The 19,730-nt window shown below is 50.5% G+C and overlaps 1 long non-coding RNA gene across 1 annotated transcript in view; it reads right to left on the reverse strand.

Annotated features, from left to right (window-relative positions):
• Positions 1-2,050: 2,050 nt before the first annotated feature.
• The window catches only part of LOC119968691, a 109,831-nt gene continuing 92,151 nt past the window's right edge, over positions 2,051-19,730 (reverse strand). Inside the window, exons 2-3 of the long non-coding RNA XR_005461185.1 lie at positions 3,799-3,960; positions 2,051-2,935 (exon numbers count right to left, since the gene is read on the reverse strand). This is a non-coding gene — a long non-coding RNA (uncharacterized LOC119968691). The remainder of the gene's footprint in view (positions 2,936-3,798; positions 3,961-19,730) is intronic.

Consider the following 19,730-nt stretch of genomic DNA (forward strand, 5'->3'; position numbering starts at 1 on the left):
CTCTGCTGCCTCAGAGCTCCAGGGTCCCGAGTTTGATTCCCGGCTCGGGTCACTGTCTGTGCGGAGTCTGCACGTTCTCCCCGTGTCTGCGTGGGTTTCCTCCGGGTGCTCCGGTTTCCTCCCACAAGTCCCGAAAGACGTGCTGTTCGGTGAATTGGATATTCTGAATTCTCCCTCTATGTACCCGAACAGGCGCCGGAATGTGGCGACTAGGGGTTTTTCACAGTAACTTCATTGCAGTGTTAATGTAAGCTTACACTAATAAAGATTATTATTGTTTATTATTATTTGAGACCTGAATCAGAACCAGTCTAAGCAAAACAAGAAAACATGGAATGATACAAGACTGTTGAACCGATCCTGAAACCAGTGTGTTTCTATCCCATAACCAATAATCCAGGATCATCTACCTGTCATGCCCAGTCTAAACCAAGGCAGTTCCTGGTTTCCATGGTGCATGTAGACCTGACACTCGCTCCTTGCTGATCCAACATTGTTGAATGCTGGACAGAGACTGAAAACCCTTTCGACCTAATCTGCCGATTCTCAGGCACAAATACAGCATTCCTCATGGAGAAATCTTAATCACCACTTATTCTTCCCTGGGAACTGTCAAACGCTTTGAGAGCTGAGACAGAAGGGTTCACGCATCCCGAAAAGCCGTTTCTAAATAAAACACAACCTCATGGAATGACGACCCAGCGATACAGCTACAGATTGCCTCTATGATTCATGGCAAACTGGCTTCTGCTGTTTTTCCTGAGTGGCTCGTTCTGAGGTTCTTCACTATCCGGTGATTTAGCGGGCTTACAGGTATTACAAAACAACTTTTTTGTAATAACCAAGTCAAACTTGTCGCCAAAGATGCATATTATTGACAACCATGCTGGAAGTATAGAGAAACAAGTCCCCAACAAAACACAACTTGTTGCTACAAATAGTTGGTAAAGATAGCTGCAGAGCAGCTCAATCACACTTTGAGTTCCAGATTGAAAGGTAAGAGATTGTGTTTAGTATGCATCAAGTATTTCACAAACACTGGAGCTTAAAATGTCATGGCAAGGGCAGCACGGTGGCGCAGTGGTTAGCACTGCTGCCTCAGGGCGCCGAGGGTCCCAGGTTCGATCCTGGCTCTGGGTCACTGTCCGTGTGGAGTTTGCACATTCTCCCCGTGTCTGCGTGGGTTTCACCCCCACAACCCAAAGATGTGCAGGGGAGGTGGATTGGCCACGCTAAATTGCCCCTTAATTGGGAAAAAATAATTGGGTACTCTTCAAAAAAACGTTTTTAAAAAAGTCATGGCAATGGGCCAGAGTGTGAACCAGGTCATTCAGTGTACAGAATGCAATCGGCCAGAGAGAAGTCACAGGCAGAAGGAATTGGAAACGGAAAAGAAAGACACCTTCACAGCCACAGGACTTGAAGCTTTTTCCAGCCAATGCAAAATAGTCGCTGTTGTGGAAATATAGGAAAGAGGGCAAGCCAATGTGTGCACAGCAATATCCCACAAATAATGACGTGGCGGAGGGATAAATGTTGCTCAGGGCACCGAGGATGATTCCCCGGCGCATCTTCAAAATATTTCCATTATATATTTTCTGTGTCCCCCCCCCACCCCCCCCCCCCCCCCCCCCCTCCCCCCTGGGGAGGGACTGATCCTCGGTTTTACGTCTAACTCGAAAGCCACCGTCTCTGACAGCTCGGCACTTCCTCAGTCCTGGCACCAGATAGTCAGCCTTCATTTTGGGGCTCAAACTGGGGGTGAAACATGCCTCAAATCTGCTCCATCCATTCTTCAGTACCCCTTTAGCATATTCTACGCATGGATAATCCATGGAGTTGATGAGAAATCTACTCTCGATGAGTTTTTCCCAACTTAATTAGACATCCTGGATGTTTCAGTGAAGCAACAGCATTTAAAATCCAACCCTTAGATCTAAAATTAACTTAAATAGTGTTTGTGTGAGACTTATAACCCCACACAATTGATCATCACTCCAGTCAAACACAATTGGTCGTACTTCGAATGAAGGTAAATTTTAAAAATTGGAACCGAGCTGGGTAATTTATTCTTTATTCTGAAATGACACTTTCGCAAAGCATGTGATACTTCCACAACTCACCCTGCAGAATTCGGCAGAGAAAATAAAATTCACCTGAAGTAAGATTTTTATCTTCGTTTACACATGAACCTGACTGTAAATAATTTTCCCAGCAATGCTCAATTGTACTGCCCAGCCCAGTGCCTGCAGCATCGGGCAGCCGTTATTAATTCTCAGTAAAAACAATTGCCCACAGAGTAATGTGCACTCAGATATTTAAAATAATTCTGTTGAACTCTGCTGTTAATCTTCAGCTACTGCACACGTCCTCCATTAAGGGAACATTCATTCTGCTGAAACTTTGACAGCAGCAGACAAAAGTAAAAATAGAACAGTTCAAAGCAAAGTCTGCAAAATAGCAATCAGCTCTGCAAAAGGAGGAGATTGCAGCTCGGAGTCTGAATGGATCAGGGGCTGTGTGACCTTCAACATTGCTTTGAAATGGCGAGTCGCCTGTGGACAGTCTGGCTGCATATTGTAGAATGGGTACTTGAGGTGGTGGATAGTTAATGTTCCAGTACAGGAACAAGATTACTCCGAGTTTACAAAATAGCTCGTTTCTTATTTGTGGGTATGAAAATAGCAAATGGCCCTTAATAACTTTAAGCTTTAAAACTTCCAAAATTAGTTTTATTTTAAGCACACCGCATGGGCAATAAGGTCAAAAGTGATGTGTAAAGCAGTGGAAATCCAAGTACAGGTTCCTTTCATCGTGGAATGATTTTGTTAACAGCTGCACAAACTGAAGAGTATTTGTCGTTTCGATGAGGTGAAAGTGACCTCGGATAAACAATGTTCAACTTCTGTATATATTCGTCACTCGAAACCCTCTTCTGTAAGAATGCAAGAAGCAGGTAAAACATATTAGAACAGGATGCAGAGTTTCTAAACATACGAACATATCATTCAAACATTTCTGTTCTTTGTAACAAAAGATAATTGGAGGGATTTAATTCCTCTGGCGTTGCACTCAGACACTTAAACTTCCAAAAACACAAGTTAAAATAAATCATATAATTGTACGGAAATAACGGAAATAACAGTATGTTGGGAGAGGAAATTAAAACTTACGCTTATCCAAAAATAAGTTTTAAAAATATATAATATATTAAACATCTTGTGTACTGCACACAGTAACAAAGTGGCTAGCTCTGTTGCTTCACAGCGTCAGGGACCCAGGTTCAATTCCTGGCTTGGGTCACTGTCTGTGCAGAGTCTGCACGTTCTCCCCGTGTGTGCGTGGGTTTCCTCCGGGTGCTCCGGTTTCCTCCCACAAGTCCCGAAATACGGGCTGTTAGGTGAATTGGACATTCTGAATTCTCCCTCAGTGTACCCGAACAGGTGCCGGAATGTGGCGACTAGGGGATTTTCACAGTAACATCATTGCAGTGTTAATGTAAGCCGACTTGTGACAATAACAGGGGCTGAGGGGCTGGTTTAGCTCACTGGGCTAAATCGCTGGCTTTTAAAGCAGACCCAGGCAGGCCAGCAGCACGGTTCGATTCCCGTACCAGCCTCCCCGGACAGGCGCCGGAATGTGGCGACTAGGGGCTTTTCACAGTAACTTCATTGAAGCCTACTCGTGACAATAAGCAATTTTCATTTCATTTCAATAATAAAGATTATTATTATTATGACACACTTCCTACTGCACTTATGTCCTGCCATCCTCCTTCTGACATATTCTCAAACACACCTTGCTAATAAAACCATGGGTGGGATTCTCCGCTCACCAATGCCGAAAAGCGATTAGGCGGAGAATAGATTCCAACGGCAAAATCACGGTGGGTGCCGATTTGATGCAAAATCATGATCCTCCGTCATCTCCACAGCGGCATTAATGCGTACTGGAACAACCCTGCAGTAGAAACCGTTTGCATATCATTAGCGGGCCGGAGCCAGTATTCTCCGGGGCCTCTGCGATTCTCCACCTCCATTAGGCCGAGTTCCCGACGGCGCGGTTCACTTGTGCTTTTTAAAATCGTGTAACTAGCGTGGTGCCTGCTGAGGGAGAGGGAGGCGGTATGGAAAGTGTCCAACATTGCCATAGTTTGCTGACAGTTGTGTCGCTGGCTGGGGGACTTCTGCCAGGGCTGGGGGGGAGTAGCAGGGGTGGTCAGGAGGAGAGCTGTGGGGTCCAGGTGGACAGACACGGAACAACATTTCCACAGCCGGCACGGCAGCCTCCCAGCTACGCACACCGCTGACTGCCCGCTGTGAACTGAGGGCTAGGCATCATATAGGTCCCTCCAGGAAACCGCCCTGGCCCCAGCCAACCCATCAGCTGTATGGCCGCGAACCAGCACAACCGTGCAATCTTGCTGGCTGGGATGGGTGTTTTTGGAGAGTGTAATGTGTATGTGAGGCTGGGATGGGTGTGTGTGGGGAGTGTAATGTGTATGTGAGGCTGGGATGAGTGTGTGTGGGGAGTGTAATGTGTGTGTGCGGCTGGGATGAGTGTGTGTGGGGAGTGTAATGTGTATGTGCGGCTGGGATGAGTGTGTGTGTGGGGAGTGTAATGTGTGTGTGCGGCTGGGATGAGTGTGTGTGGGGAGTGTAATGTGTGTGTGCGGCTGGGATGAGTGTGTGTGGGGAGTGTAATGTGTGTGTGCGGCTGGGATGAGTGTGTGTGGGGAGTGTAATGTGTGCGTGCGGCTGGGATGAGTGTGTGTGGGGAGTGTAATGTGTGTGCAGCTGGGATGAGTGTGTGTGGGGAGTGTAATGTGTGTGTGCGGCTGGGATGAGTGTGCGTGGGGAGTGTAATGTGTGTGTGCGGCTGGGATGAGTGTGTGTGGGGAGTGTAATGTGTGTGTGGCTGGGATGAGTGTGTGTGGGGAGTGTCATGTGTGTGTGAGGCTGGGATGAGTGTGTGTGGGGAGGGTAATGTGTGTGTGCGGCTGGGATGAGTGTGTGTGGGGAGTGTCATGTGTGTGTGAGGCTGGGATGAGTGTGTGTGGGGAGGGTAATGTGTGTGTGCGGCTGGGATGAGTGTGTGTGGGGAGTGTAATGTGTGTGCGGCTGGGATGAGTGTGTGTGGGGAGTGCAATGTGTATGTGAGGCTGGGATGAGTGTGTGTGGGGAGTGTAATGTGTGTGTGCGGCTGGGATGAGTGTGTGTGGGGAGTGTAATGTGTGTGTGGCTGGGATGAGTGTGTGTGGGGAGTGTAGTATGTATGTGCGGCTGGGATGAGTGTGTGTGGGGAATGTAATGTGTGTGTGCGGCTGGGATGAGTGTGTGTGGGGAGTGTAATGTGTGTGTGAGGCTGGGATGAGTGTGTGTGGGGAGTGTAATGTGTGTGTGCGGCTGGGATGAGTGTGTGTGGGGAGTGTAGTGTGTATGTGCGGCTGGGATGAGTGTGTGTGGGGAATGTAATGTGTGTGTGCGGCTGGGATGAGTGTGTGTGGGGAGTGTAATGTGTGTGTGAGGCTGGGATGAGTGTGTGTGGGGAGTGTAATGTGTGTGTGAGGCTGGGATGAGTGTGAGTGGGGAGTGTAATGTGTGTGTGCGGCTGGGATGAGTGTGTGTGGGGAGTGTAATGTGTGTGTGAGGCTGGGATGAGTGTGAGTGGGGAGTGTAATGTGTGTGTGCGGCTGGGATGAGTGTGTGTGGGGAGTGTAATGTGTGTGTGGCTGGGATGAGTGTGTGTGGGGAGTGTAATGTGTGTGTGTGGCTGGGATGAGTGTGTGTGGGGAGAGTAGTGTGTATGTGCGGCTGGGATGAGTGTGTGTGGGGAGTGTAATGTGTGTGTGTGGCTGGGATGAGTGTGTGTGTGGGGCTGGGATGAGTGTGTGTGGGGGGTGTAATGTGTGTGTGGGGCTGGGATGAGTGTGTGTGGGGAGTGTAATGTGTGTGTGTGGCTGGGATGAGTGTGTGTGGGGAGAGTAGTGTGTATGTGTGGCTGCAGCTTGTCAGCCTCCCGAGTGTCAATCACGGACCCGGTGAATCCGGCTCCGTTTCTCATTGGAATTGATTGTGTTCCACGTGGTGTCGGTGCTGCCCCTCCACAGTCGCTGAATCGATCCAGGTTTGCTGCCCTGAAAGTCCACAAATTCTGCGTTGGTGTTAAACATAGATACATAGAGATAGGAGCAGGAGGAGGCCTTTTGGCCCTTCGAGCCTGCTCCGCCATTCATCACCATCATGGCTGATCATCCAACTCAAATGGAGAATTCTGCCACACATTTTGAGAAAACTGTGACCTTCGAACTCATGATCAATGACACCATGGGAGGCGTGCGAGCAAATTGCAACAGTTTCATTGAAAGTTGATAAAATGGACGCAGGTCTGAGTCTAGTAGTCTTCACCCCCAATTCAGTTCTGGAGAGCCCTTGTCGTCATATTATCAAGTCTTATCCAACGTGCTACATGTCTGGTCAGCCTGGCCAGTACATCTTGGCCATCTTAGAAAAGAGAGAATGGTTACTTTTGTTACGGCTCACAAACTGAAGGAGCCGTAGGTATGGAAGAAACATCCAGCACACATTCAGTCTGTTGTGCCTGGATCTTCCCCCACAGCCCTTCAAATATTAGCCGTCAAGTGTTTTCAATGTCCTTTTGAAAGTTATTATTGAATCTGTTTCCATCAGCCTTTCAGGCTGCGCATTCCAGATCACAATATGTTACATAAAAAAAAGCTTCTTCAAATCAACTTCAATTTGTATCCGTTGGTTACTCAACATCCTGCTGCTGAAAACAATTTCTACTTGTTTATTCTATCCAAACTCTTTCTGGTTCTGAACAACCCTTACATTTCTCTGCTGCAAAGGAAACCCTCTTGTTGCTTCTGTCTCTGAAGTCCCTCACCCCGAAGACCCTGGCTGGGATTCTCCCGGCCAAGTGTTAACGCCGGCATAAACGCCGGAGTGGCAGGAATTTGCCGATTCCCCGACCCGCCGCGGGCTCGGAAAAGCCCATTTTCGCCCATTTCCTCTAAACTCCGTGAAAGGCCTTGACATCCTCTCTGAAACGTGCTGCCCAGAATTGGACACAATCCTCCCCAACCTGGACCCTAAACAATTATTTTTATGAAGATGCAACATTTGTCGTCTCTGCGAATCTGCCACGTGTCTGTCCATTTCACCAGCTTGTGTCTTCTGAAATGAGTGAATCGCCTCCTCATTGTTCACTATTTTCTGCCTTTTGTTTCATCTTCAAACTTTCAGGGCAGCACGGTAACACAAGTGGTTATCACTGTGGTTTCACAGCGCCAGGGTCCCAGGTTCGATTCCCCGCTGGGTCCCTGTCTGTGAGGAGTCTGCACGTTTTCCCTGTGTCTGCGTGGATTTCCTCCGGGTACTCCGGTTTCCTTCCACAGTCCAAAGACGTGCAGATTAGGTGGATTGGCCATGATAAATTGCCTTAGTGATCAAAAAGGTTATGAGGGATTATTGGGTTACGGGGATAGGGTGGAAGTGAGGGCTTAAGTGGGTCGAATGGCCTCCTTCTGTACTGTATGTTTTATGTTCTTTGAAATTACACCTTCCTTGTATAATCACGTTGTGGTAGTATGACTAGGGTTATTACGGTACCTGGGAGTGTGAGGTGCCATTGGTGCAGAGGACTCACTGCCCATTGGTCCAGGTATCGTGTGCCTCTCAGCCGAGGCGGGGTATAAGAACCCGTGTACCCCGGCAGCCAGCCATTCTTCTGTACGTCTGCTGCCGGATCCATTTCTTGCTAATTAAAGCTTTTCGTTCGGACTTCATGTACATTCCGTGTCCATTGATTGTGCATCAATTAGGGCAGCACGGTGGCCTAGTGGTTAGCACAACCGCCTCACGGCGCTGAGGTCCCAGGTTCGATCCCGGCTCTGGGTCACTGTCCGTGTGGAGTTTGCACGTTCTCCCCGTGTCTGCGTGGGTTTCGCCCCCACAACCCAAAAATGTGCAAAGTAGGTGGATTGGCCACGCTAAATTGCCCCTTAATTGGAAAAAAATAATTGGCTAATCTAAATTTAAAAAAAAAAAAAAAAAAGATTGTGCATCAATTTAATTCGTAAGATTTTAAAGGATGGAGCTTCGTATCCAGCCGGGGTGTCTTCGACGGCAGCATTTAAACACTGGCTGGGTTGCTTCAATAGCTACCTGAGCACAGCCGAAAACGTCCCGACACATCCACTCGTGCGTTGGCACTGCCGTGTACACGCTCATAGAGGACACGACAGACTATGATGCGGCCATGGACCTACTTAAAGGACATTTCATACGGCCGGTGAACCAAGTCTACGCTCGGCACTTACTGGCCACGAGGCAGCAGATGCCTGGTGAGTCTCTGGATGATTTTTACCGGGCCCTCCTCGTGCTGGGGAGGAACTGCGGCTGCCCACAGGTGTCTGCTGCTGAGCATACTGAACTTCTGATCTGAGACGCCTTCGTTGCAGGAATGCAGTCCTCGCAGATCCGCCAAAGACTGTTGGAGAGAGAGACATTAAGCCTCACGGAGGCACGGGCCCTCGCTTCCTCCCTAGATGTTGCAAATCGGAACGCTCGTGCGTACGCCCCCGACCGCACAGCGGCCCCCTGGGCAGCGTGGAACGCGACCTCTCTCACCCCCACAGACTCGGACCCCCCCAGGCCTGCGCCGCAGGGCACCCCGAAAATGCACAGGGCCCCGCTGCTATTTCTGCGGCCAGGCAAAGCACCTCCGTCATCGCTGCCCGGCCCGTTCCACAACCTGCAAGGGCTGCAGCAAAAGGGTCACTTTGTGGCCGTTCGCCAATCTAAAGCGGTCCCAAGCAGCGACCACGGGTCCTCCCCCCCCCCCCCCCCCCCCCCCCCCCCCCCCCCCCCCCCCCCCCCCCCCCCCCCCCGCTCTCCTCAGCTATTCGTCCTTCCCCACCGCTGCGCGGCGGCACTCCAGGGGTTAGATTTTCAGTGCAACCTCCAGAGCTTAACATTCAAATTCGGCGGCCCTATGCCCCCTCTTACTGTCAGCAGCCTTGCGTCTCTCAAGGTCAATCCCCCGTCCTTGTTTGCAAATCTCACCCCGGATTGCAAACCCGTCGCCACCAGGAGCAGACGGTACAGCGCCCAGGACCGGACCTTCATCAGGTCTGAAGTCCAACGGCTTCTGAAGGAAGGGGTCATCGAGGCCAGCAACAGCCCCTGGCGAGCACAAGTGCTGGTGGTAAAGACCGGGGAGAAGAATAGGATGGTCATAGACTACAGTCCGACCATCAACAGGTTTACGCAGCTGGACGTATACCCTCTCCCACGTATCTCCGACCTGGTCAACAGGATCGCGCAGTACAAGGTCTTCTCCACGGTGGACATCAAGTCCGCTCCCCATCCGCGCGAGCGATCGCAAGTACACTGCGTTTGAAGCGGATGGGCGACTCTACCACTTTTTAAGGGTTCCGTTCGGTGTCACAAACAGGGTCTCGGTCTTCCAACGGGAGATGGACCGAATGGTCGACCAATACGGTTTACGGGCTACCTTCCCGTATCTCGATAACGTCACCACCTGCGGCCACGATCAGCAGGACCACGACACCAACCTCCAGAAATTCCTCCAAACCGCAAACTGCTGAATCTGACCTACAACAAGGACAAATGCGCGTTTAGCACCGACCGTCTAGCCATCCTCGGCTACGTATAGCGTAACGGAGTGATAGGCCCCGACCCGGAACGCATGCGCCCTCTGATGAAGCTTCCCCTCCCCCACTCCCTCAAAGCCCTCAAGTGCTGTTTGGGCTTCTTTTCATATTACGCCCAGTGGGTCCCCAAATTACTCCGACAAAGCCCGTCCCCTCATCCAATCAGCCACTTTTCCCCTGTCGATGGAGGCCAGGCCTTTAGCCGCATCAAAGCGGATATCGCAAAGGGCACGATGCGCGCTATCGATGAGTCCCTCCCCTTCCAAGTCGAGAGCGACGCATCGGATGTAGCTCTTGCAGCCACCCTCAACCAAGCGGGCAGACCCGTGGCCTTCTTCTCCCGGACCCTCCACGTTTCCGAAATCCGCCACCCCTCTGTGGAAAAGGAAGCCCAGGCCATAGTCGAAGCTGTGCGACATTGGAGGCACTATCTGGCCGGCAGGAGGTTCACCCTCCTCACAGACCAACGGTCAGTGGCCTTCATGTTCGACAACGCACAGAGGGGCAAGATAAAGAATGGCAAGATCTTGCGGTGGAGGATCGAACTGTCCACCTACAACTACGACATCTTGTAGCGTCCTAGGAAGCTAAACGAGCCTCCCGATGCCCTGTCCCACGGCACCTGTGCTAACGCACAAGTGGACCGCCTTCGAACCCTCCACGCGGACCTCTGCCACCCAGGGGTCACCCGCTTTTTCCACTGCCCTACTCCATCGAGGAGGTCAGGACAGTGACTAGGGAATGCCACATCTGCGCGGAGTGCAAACCGCACTTCTACCGCCCCGAACAAGCGCATCTGATAAAGGCTTCCCGCCCCTTTGAACGTCTCAGCATGGACTTCAAAGGTCCCCTCCCCTCCAACAACCGCAACACGTACTTCCTCAACGTGATTGACGAGTACTCCCGCTTCCTCTTCGCCATCTCCTGCCCCGACATGACCACATCCACCATTATTAAATCCCTCCGCACCATTTTATCCCTGTTCTGTTACCCCGCTTACACACACAGCAATCGGGGGTCCTCCTTTATGAGTGACGAGCTGCGTCAATTCCTGCTCAGCAGGGGCATCGCCTCCAGCAGGATGACCAGTTACAACCCCCGGGGTAACGGACAGGTCGAGAGGGAGAACGGTACGGTCTGGAAGACCATCCTGCTGGCCCTACGGTCCAGAAACCCCCCAGTCTCCCACTGGCAGGAGGTCCTCCCAGACGCCCTCCATTCTATCCGGTCGCTTCTCTGTACCGCCACTAACCAAATGCCTCACGGACGCCTTCTTGTTTTTCCCAGGAAGTCTTCCTCAGGGACCCCGCTCCCGACCTGGCTGGCTACCCCCGTGCCCATTCTGCTCCGGAAGCACGTGCGGGTGCACAAGTCGGACCCGTTGGTCGAAAGAGTCCAGGTACTCCACGCAAACCCGCAATACGTGTATGTGGAGTATCCCGACGGCCGACAGGACACGGTCTCCCTCCGGGACCTGGCACCCGCCGGATCCCACCCCACCCCCCAGGCGGCAACACCCCCCCAACCCCAACTGCCCCCGGCAGGCGCGCCCCCCCCCAGCCCCACCGACACCCTCACACACGCGCTGCCTAGTGGCCAGGACGACCCTCCCCGGCCTGGCCCCCGCTAGCTCCGACTAGGGGTATGGACGCAAGAACAGGATCATCGCTCCCGGAGCCACGGACGACCACCGCTCCAACATCGCCGGCACAGCTACGCAGGTCGCACAGGACATCCAAGGCACCCGATCGGATGATCGAATCCATGTGAACTGCTGAACTCTTGTTTTTGCTTGTTCTCTATTTTTTTCCCCATTCCCCAAACTGTCCCTAGTTACTGTGTTCTGTATTTTGTAAATAGTTGCGGGCCAGTGGGCAGCCATCAAAGAAATGGTACGATCTAACATCTCTAGTCATACTACCAGTCTCTTACATACTCACGGGACACGCACCGCCCCCCCCCCTCCATGTCCGCATTCCCCGTAGACCCCCCCCCCGGTTCCTTTCTCAACAGGGGGTGAATGTGATAGTATGACTAGGGGTATTACGGTACCTGGGAGTGTGAGCTGCCATTGGTGCAGAGGACTCGCTGCCCATTGGCCCAGGTATCGTGTGCCTCTCAGCCGATTGACTGAGAGGAAGGTAGCTCCGCCCAGGAGGCAGGGTATAAGAACCCGTGTTCCCCGGCAGCCAGCCATTCTTCTGTACGTCTGCTGTCGGGTCCACTTCTTGCTAATTAAAGCCTTTCATTCGGACTTCATCTACTTTCCGTGTCCATTGATTGTGCATCACACGTCCAGGTCGTTTATATCAAAATGAGAAGGGATTCCCCACACTGACCACCATTGACCTCCAGTTTCAAATCATGTTCCAAGGGATATAACACTCCTGAAAGTAGCAACTGATTGGGCCTGGACGTTCGAGAGTACAGAGTCATGAAGTGTTGGAAAGGAGGTTCAGACATACCGAGCAGGCAGCGGAATCCCTGCCAGATACACCTCCAGGACCGCAGAGGGAATGCAGTCCATAATGAGCAGCAGGAATACTGTGAACAGAGCTTCCAACTCCACAAGGAGCATTTCATTACTGGACTTCCCAACTCGTTGTGTATTGTCATTAAATGGTTTCAAGAAGGACTCATATATTTCTGATTAAAAACAGGTTAAAGGGCTATGGGAAACAGGTGGGGAGGTGGATTTGAGACCAGGAAGAGATCAGTTATGATCTGATTGAATGGCGGAGCAGGCTCGAGGGGTTAATTGCTGACTTTTGCTCCTCATTCCGATGATCATATGTTGGCAAACCTCGATACTTTAGTCTCTGTCCTTTCTTCTGAGTCATTAATCAGGATTGTAAAATGTTCAGGTTGTAGCGCTGGTTGTGAGGAACTCCACTAGTCATTGTCCAGTGTATCCCTTCTCTCTGCCTCCTGTCCATTAACCAATTCTCGATCCATGTCAAACTGCAGGACCCATTATCGTCAGTATAATACTTTTGTGTGACACCTAATCAAATGCATTTTGGAATTCCTGCTGCGCGCCTTTCTCAACACTACTGGTTACATCCTCAAAAAAACCCGCATACATTAGACAGGGGTTTGCCTTTTGTCAAACTAAATTAACTTTTATGATAAGGTACTCTGCGCATGAATTGTTAAATTGCCTTATTGATAGATTCCAGCATTTTCCCGATGATTAGTGTTAGGTTAAATGCCAGAGAGCTCCCTGTTTCCTTTCCCTCATAATTTTGAAAACATTTACCAATTTCTGGGGGTAGCACAGTGGTGCAGCGCTTAGCACTGCTGCCTCATGGCTCTGAGGACCTGGTTTCGATCCCGGCTCTGGGTCACTGGCCGTGTGGAGTTTGCACATTCTCTCCGTGTCTGCGTGGGTCTCACCCCCACAATCCAAAGATGTTCGGGGGGGGGGGATTGACCCTTAATTGGACATTTTTTGAATTACATTTCTTTTTACTAATTTCAAATCTGCTAGGACCTCTCTGTATTATCCTGCATGGGACATATGGGGAGGGAATGATGGTCTTCCTCATGGACCTCGCGGAGAACGCGTTCCCCCACTGAGGTATTGGGAACTCCATTTAACATTGTATAAAAAGTCGGCCAGTAAGACCCCGACCAGAGAAAGACCGGGGGGGGGGGGGGATTTACCGGGAAGTGTATATACCAGAATTGTAAATAAATTAAAGTTCTTTATTTCACTCCCCACGTCCGTATTAAACTGGCGACGAGGAGTAAACAGGTTTGCTGTCGACACTACGACCTGCTCAGCTGAGCCACCTCTCCGGTTTTCTAGGCCCAGGTTGGAGTCAATTATTTCGCCGTGCCTCTGTTTGGACGATTGAATGCATTTGACACCGGTGTTAAAGACTGGAAACAGTACACAGAAAGGATGCATTACATCTTCTGGGCCCACAACATCAAGCTTTGGAACGTGTGCAGAGGAGATTTACCAGGATGTTGCCTGGTATGGAGGGAAAATCTTATGAGGAAAGGCTGATGGACTTGAGGTTGTTTTCGTTAGAGAGAAGAAGGTTAAGAGGTGACTTAATAGAGGCATACAAAATGATCAGAGGGTTAGATAGGGTGGACAGTGAGAGCCTTCTCCCGCGGATGGAGGTGGCTAGCACGAGGGGACATAGCCTTAAATTGAGGGGTAATAGATATAGGACAGAGGTCAGAGGTGGGTTTTTTACGCAAAGAGTGGTGAGGCCGTGGAATGCCCTACCTGCAACAGTAGTGAACTCGCTAACATTGGGGGCATTTAAAAGTTTATTGGATAAGCATATGGATGATAAGGGCATAGTGTAGGTTAGATGGCCTTTAGTTTTTGACTTCCCATGTCGGTGCAACATTGAGGGCCGAAGGGCCTGTACTGCGCTGTATCGTTCTATGTTCTATGTTCTATGTTTTATCATGGCGAACAAACGCCAGATGGTCATACTGTTGACGGCCTGCAGGGTGCACACGTTCAGAATGTTCAGGAGTCTTACCTACCCACGGAGCCAGATACACAGTTATTCATGGTGCTTGCGGCACAACACTTTAATCCAACCCCATCAGTCATCGTTCAAAGGATCATTTTAATACCGCACAGAGGTTCCCAGTGAGTCCGTCGCCGAGTTCATGTCACAGCGACAGACGATAGCCGGGTTTTGTGAGGATGGAACTGCTTTCTTGGACATGCTCCGCAATCGGTTAGTCTGTGGAATAAATAATATGGAATTGCAGAAAACAACTTGTGGCAAAGCTCCCTGACTTTTCAACAGGTGCTACAGACCCTTGTCCTGGGAAAGCGTGGAACCCGACATCAATGAAATACAAAGGATGGAGGTGAATCTTTTGGGGCATCGCCCCTCATACGGTATGCCCATAGCCCGGACCGACAATCGCAACAAGTCCAGCCTCTGGGCCATCAAGATGTGAGAAATCCCCAGACTGGGTTGACGGAGATTCCGGCCCGTGTGTGACGTGTGAGCGCCGGTCAAGGTGTAACCCCCGGCTGCAGGAGGGCGCCGCTCCAGGCGCCCCGGCTGAAATAGGCATCAGCTCCGGGGCTGGGCCTTCCATCTGGATGACCCAGAGAGGCCGAGGATGAGGCTGAGATGCAGTTAAACTGTTTGGCCGCATCCCGCGTGTCCCCGATTCATGTTCCGATACAGGTGAATGGCCACACGCTCCAGATGGAACTGGATACTGGAGCGGCCGTTTCTGTGGCGTCACCTTTGATTTTAGTAAACAGGGTGTGCACACTTTGACTTTGGCTGACACGGCAGCTCGTTTAGCCACTTATACAGGGAATGACTGAATATCGTGGGGTCCACCCTCACTCCGCTGGTTTGTGGGAGCCAGTCAGTGCGAATTCCCCTCATTGCTGTGTGAGGAAGCGGCCCCAGCCTGTTGGACACCGATTGGCTGCACCAGCTGCAGTTGGATTGGCCAGATATCCTCCAAGTGGGATCTGTCGGTCTGTGTGCGGCACTGAGCAAATTCCCTGAGGTTTTCCAGATTGGTTTGGGCAAGATTAAAGGGCCATGGCCCAGATCCAGGGGGATTTGAAGGGGGATTTTAAGGTCCGGTTGCCTCCACTTTACTGGTGAAAATCGAGGCAGAACTTTGCCGTTTGGAGAGTTTGGGCATCATTCGGCCTGTGCGCTTTGCTGATTGGGCAGTGCTGGTGCTCCCCATCATGAAGCCGGATAAGAAAGTCTGCCTCAATGGAGAATATAAATTGATGGTGAACACGGCTTCGAGGTTAGACCGCTATCCTTGACCCCGCATCGAGCATCTTTCTGTAACATTGGCAGGCGGCTGCACATTTGCAAAATTGGACACTTACCTACAGCTGGAACTCAATATGTCCTTACAGTCACGATCAATAACACAAGGGACTCTTTCGGAGAACCCTCGCATGTGCAGTCTTCCAGCGCGTCATGGAGAACATCCAGCGCTTGATTGCCTTGCATTGCGGTTTACTTAGACGCTGTGCTAGTGGAGCCACCTGGGGTGGCCACTGCCCAACACAAAATGGAAGATTGCAAGGAATGCAGGGAAAATGGACATGCTGGAAAGCAGCAGCTTGCAAAGCGATTGTGTATTGGGACGACTGCAGAAACCGGTTTTGACTGCTGCAGAGACCAGACAGCACTGTGAAAGAAAACCAGTTAACATACTAATGAGGCAATACCGGGCGAGTCCCAGATACAATGGACACAAGTTAAGCACAAATCGATACATTCTATGGAAGGCCAGACCCTGTGGCGCCAGAGAAGCCCAAAACAATAAGTCCCAAGAACCGCCCCAGTGACCGAGGAACTGCCCCATGATTGGGGGGTTCAAACATATCGATTGGGAAGAGACCCAATCAATTCCAAGCAGGTAAGGGAGTCCGCCCAATGGGGTGCGGACCCCCTGGGACCTATAAAAGGCAGGTCCCACACATGGTTCAGTCTCCTGTCTCCTGGCTCCTGTCTTCTACTCCAGCCGTCGAGCAGCAGCCACCAACAAGTAAGTGCCTAACGACGACCGCTACCAGAAATAGGCACTCCTGACACCCTTTGCAATTGATAACAATCTGAAGTCTGCAGACCAGAGCAGAGCAAGAGGCCTTGTTCCCTGACCCAGCAGTTCCTTCGAGATAAGTATTAGTTGTTTAGCGGTAGGAGTAAGTTTAATCCTTTAGCGTGTGCATGGGTAGTTATTATAATTGTATTATAATAAACTCTAGTTGTTTGGACTTACTAATTGGTGTACGGTTTTATTGCTTTGAACTTCACCTTGAAGCTTGTGGGCGGTGTCTTAACGGCACCTGGCGACTCCAGAGCTTAGAACAAGAAACAGAGCCAAGGTGAGTGTTAAGCATACTCACCCAGAACGAGCAACACTAGTCACAGGGGCCAGGGAGCAGGAGCATTTGTGGAACCTCAAATCAGTGTTGAAACGCTTTTCCAAGTATGCACTCCAAACCTCTCGCAATAAAGACCAACCTCCTATTGTCCTTCCTAATTACTTTCTGCACCTGCATGCAACATTGAGTTCCTTGTAGACGCAAACCAAAGTCTCTCTGAACATCAAGATTTTTAAGTTTTTCACCTTTTAAAGATATTCTGCTTTTTTGAGTCTTACGAGCAAAGTGAATAACTTCCACCCATTACACTCCATCTGCATCCTACTGTCCACTCACTTAACTTAGCTATATCTCTTTGCAGCTTGTCTGTGTCCTCCCCACAGCTTACCTTCCTACCGTGGTATCATCAGAAAACAAAGATACATCGCTCTCTGTCTCTTCCTCGACGTCATTAATATAAATTAGGAAGAGTTGGGTCCCTAGATTGATCCTTGAGGCACTCACTTCACCATTCACTATCTGTCAACTTAAAAATGCAACACCTGTGCCCACTCCCTACTTCCTGTCCATTAGCCAATCCTCTATCAATGCTAATATATTACCTCCAATTCTATGATCTCTTATCTAGCCTATTAACCTCTTGTGTGGTTCTTTATAATGCATCCACTGGTTCTCCTTTATCCATCATCATCAAACATGGGATCTGGGCGTGGCCGGCTTGGTCACTATTTATTGCCCATCCTTAATTTCTCTTGAGGTGGTGGTGAGCTGCTTTTTTGAACCACTGCAGTCCATGTGGTGTAGGTACACCCACTGTGCTGTTAGGGAGGGAGTTCCACGATTTTGATCCAGTGACAGTGAAGGAGCGACGCTATATTTCCAAGTCAGGGTGATGAGTAATTTGGAGGGGAACCTCCATGGTGAGGTTCCCAGGTATCTGCTGCCCTTGCCCTTCTAGATGATAGTGGAGTGGGTTTGGAAGGTGCTGTCAAAGGAGCCTTGGTGAGTTACTGCAGTGTATCTTGCAAATGGTACACACGGCTGCCACTGTTCATTGGGGGTGGAGGGAGGGAATGTTTGTGGAAAGGGTGCCAATCAAGTGGGGCTGCTTTGTCCTGGATGGTATCGAGCTTCTTGTGTTGTTGGAGTTGCACTCATCCAGGCAAGTGGAGAGTATTCCATCACACTCCTGACTTGTGCCTTGTAGATGGTGGGCAGGCTTTGGGGGCGTCAGGAGGTGAGTTACTTGCCTCTGACCTGCCCTGGTAGCCACAGTATTAATATGGCTAACCCTGTTCAGTTTCTGATCAAAACTAACCCCCCAGGATATTGATTGTGGGGGATTCAGCGATGGGAATGCCATTGCATGTCAAGGGGTGATGGTTAGATCCTCTCTTGTAGCAGATGGTCATTACCTGGCACTTGTGTGGCACGAATGTAACTTGCCACTTGTCAGCCCAAGCCTGGATATTGTCCAGGCCTTGTGCATGGACTGCTTCATTATCTGAGGAGTCACGAATGGTGAAATAGACTAGAATTCCTACTATTCAGAAGGAGGCCATTTGGCCCATCTAGTCTGCACCAAACCACTGAAACAGCACCCTAATTCCCCGCCCTACACCCCCTAACCTGATCTAAACTGCACATCTTTGGACACTAAGGGGTAATTTATCATGGCCAATCCACTGCAAATCTTTGGACTGTGGGAGGAAACCGGAGCACCCAGAGGAAACCCCCGCAGCCACGGGGAGAATGTGCAAACTCCACACAGACAGTCATCCAAGGTCAGAATTGAATCCGGGTCCCTGGCGCTGTGAGGTAGCAGTGCTAACCGCTGTGCCACCGTGACATTGATAGGCGCTGAACATTGTGCAAACATCAGTGAACATCCCCACTTCTGTCCTTATGATGGAAGGGAGGTCATTGATGAAGCAGCTGAAGATGGCTGGGCCGAGGACACTATCCTGAGGAACTCCTGCAGTGATGCCCTGGAGCTGAGATGATTGACCTCCAACCACCACAACCATCTGACCTGCTCTTCTAGCCACTGTGTTTACAGGATTAGCCCAGTTTATGCTCGTTACGACCCCAACCAACGGAGAGTTTCCCCCCTGATTCCCATTGGCTGCAGTTTAGCCAGGGCTCCTTGATGCCACACTCGGTCAAATGCTGCCTTGATGTCGAGGGTGGTCAGTCTCACCTCACCTCTGGCATTCAGCTCTTTTGTCCATGTTTGAACCAAGTCTGTAATGAGGTCAGGAGCTGAGTGACCCTGGCGGAACCCAAACTGAGTGTCTGTGAGCAGGTTATTGCTGAGTAAGAGCCGCTTGATAGCACTGTTGATGACTCCTTCCATCACTTTGCTGATGATGGAGAGTAGACTGATAGGACAGTAATTGGCTGGGTTGGATTTGTCCTGTTTTTTGTGTACAGGACACACCTGGGCAATTTCCCACATTGCCGGGTAGATGCCAGTGTTGTAGCTGTACTGGAACAGCTTGGCTAGGGGGGCGGCAAGGTCTGGAGCACAAGCCTTCAGTACTATTGCCGGAATATTGTCAGGACCCAGAGCCTTTGCAGGATCCAGTACCTTCAGCCGTTTCTTGATATCACGTGGAGTGAATCATATTGGCTGAAGACTGACATCTGTGATGCTGGGACCTCCGGAGGAGACCGAGATGGATCATCCACTCGGCACTTCTGGCTGCAGATTGTTGCAAATCTCTCCGCCTTGTCTTTTGCACAGATGTGCTGGGCACCTCCATCATTGAGGATGGGGATATTTGTGGAGCCGCCTCCTCCAGTGAGTTGTTTAATTGTCTGCCACCATTCACGGCTGGATGAGGCAGAACGGCAGAGTTTAGATTAGATCATTGGTTGTGGAATCGCTTAGCTCTGTCTATTTCTTGCAGCTTATGCTGTTTGGCTCACAAATAGTCCATGTTGTAACTTAACCAGGTTGACACCTCATATTTTGGTATATCTGATGTTGCTCCTGCCATTCTCTCCTGCACTCGTCATTGAACCAGGGTTGATCCCCTGGCTGGGTGGTAATGGTAGAGTTGGGGATATGCCGGGCCATGAGGTTACAGATTGTGGTTGAATACAATTCTGCTGCTGCTGATGGCCCACAGCGCCTCATGGGTGCCCAGTCTTGCGTTGCTCGATCTG

This window comes from Scyliorhinus canicula, chromosome 7, assembly GCF_902713615.1.
Source record: "Scyliorhinus canicula chromosome 7, sScyCan1.1, whole genome shotgun sequence".
Classification (NCBI taxonomy): domain Eukaryota; kingdom Metazoa; phylum Chordata; class Chondrichthyes; order Carcharhiniformes; family Scyliorhinidae; genus Scyliorhinus; species Scyliorhinus canicula.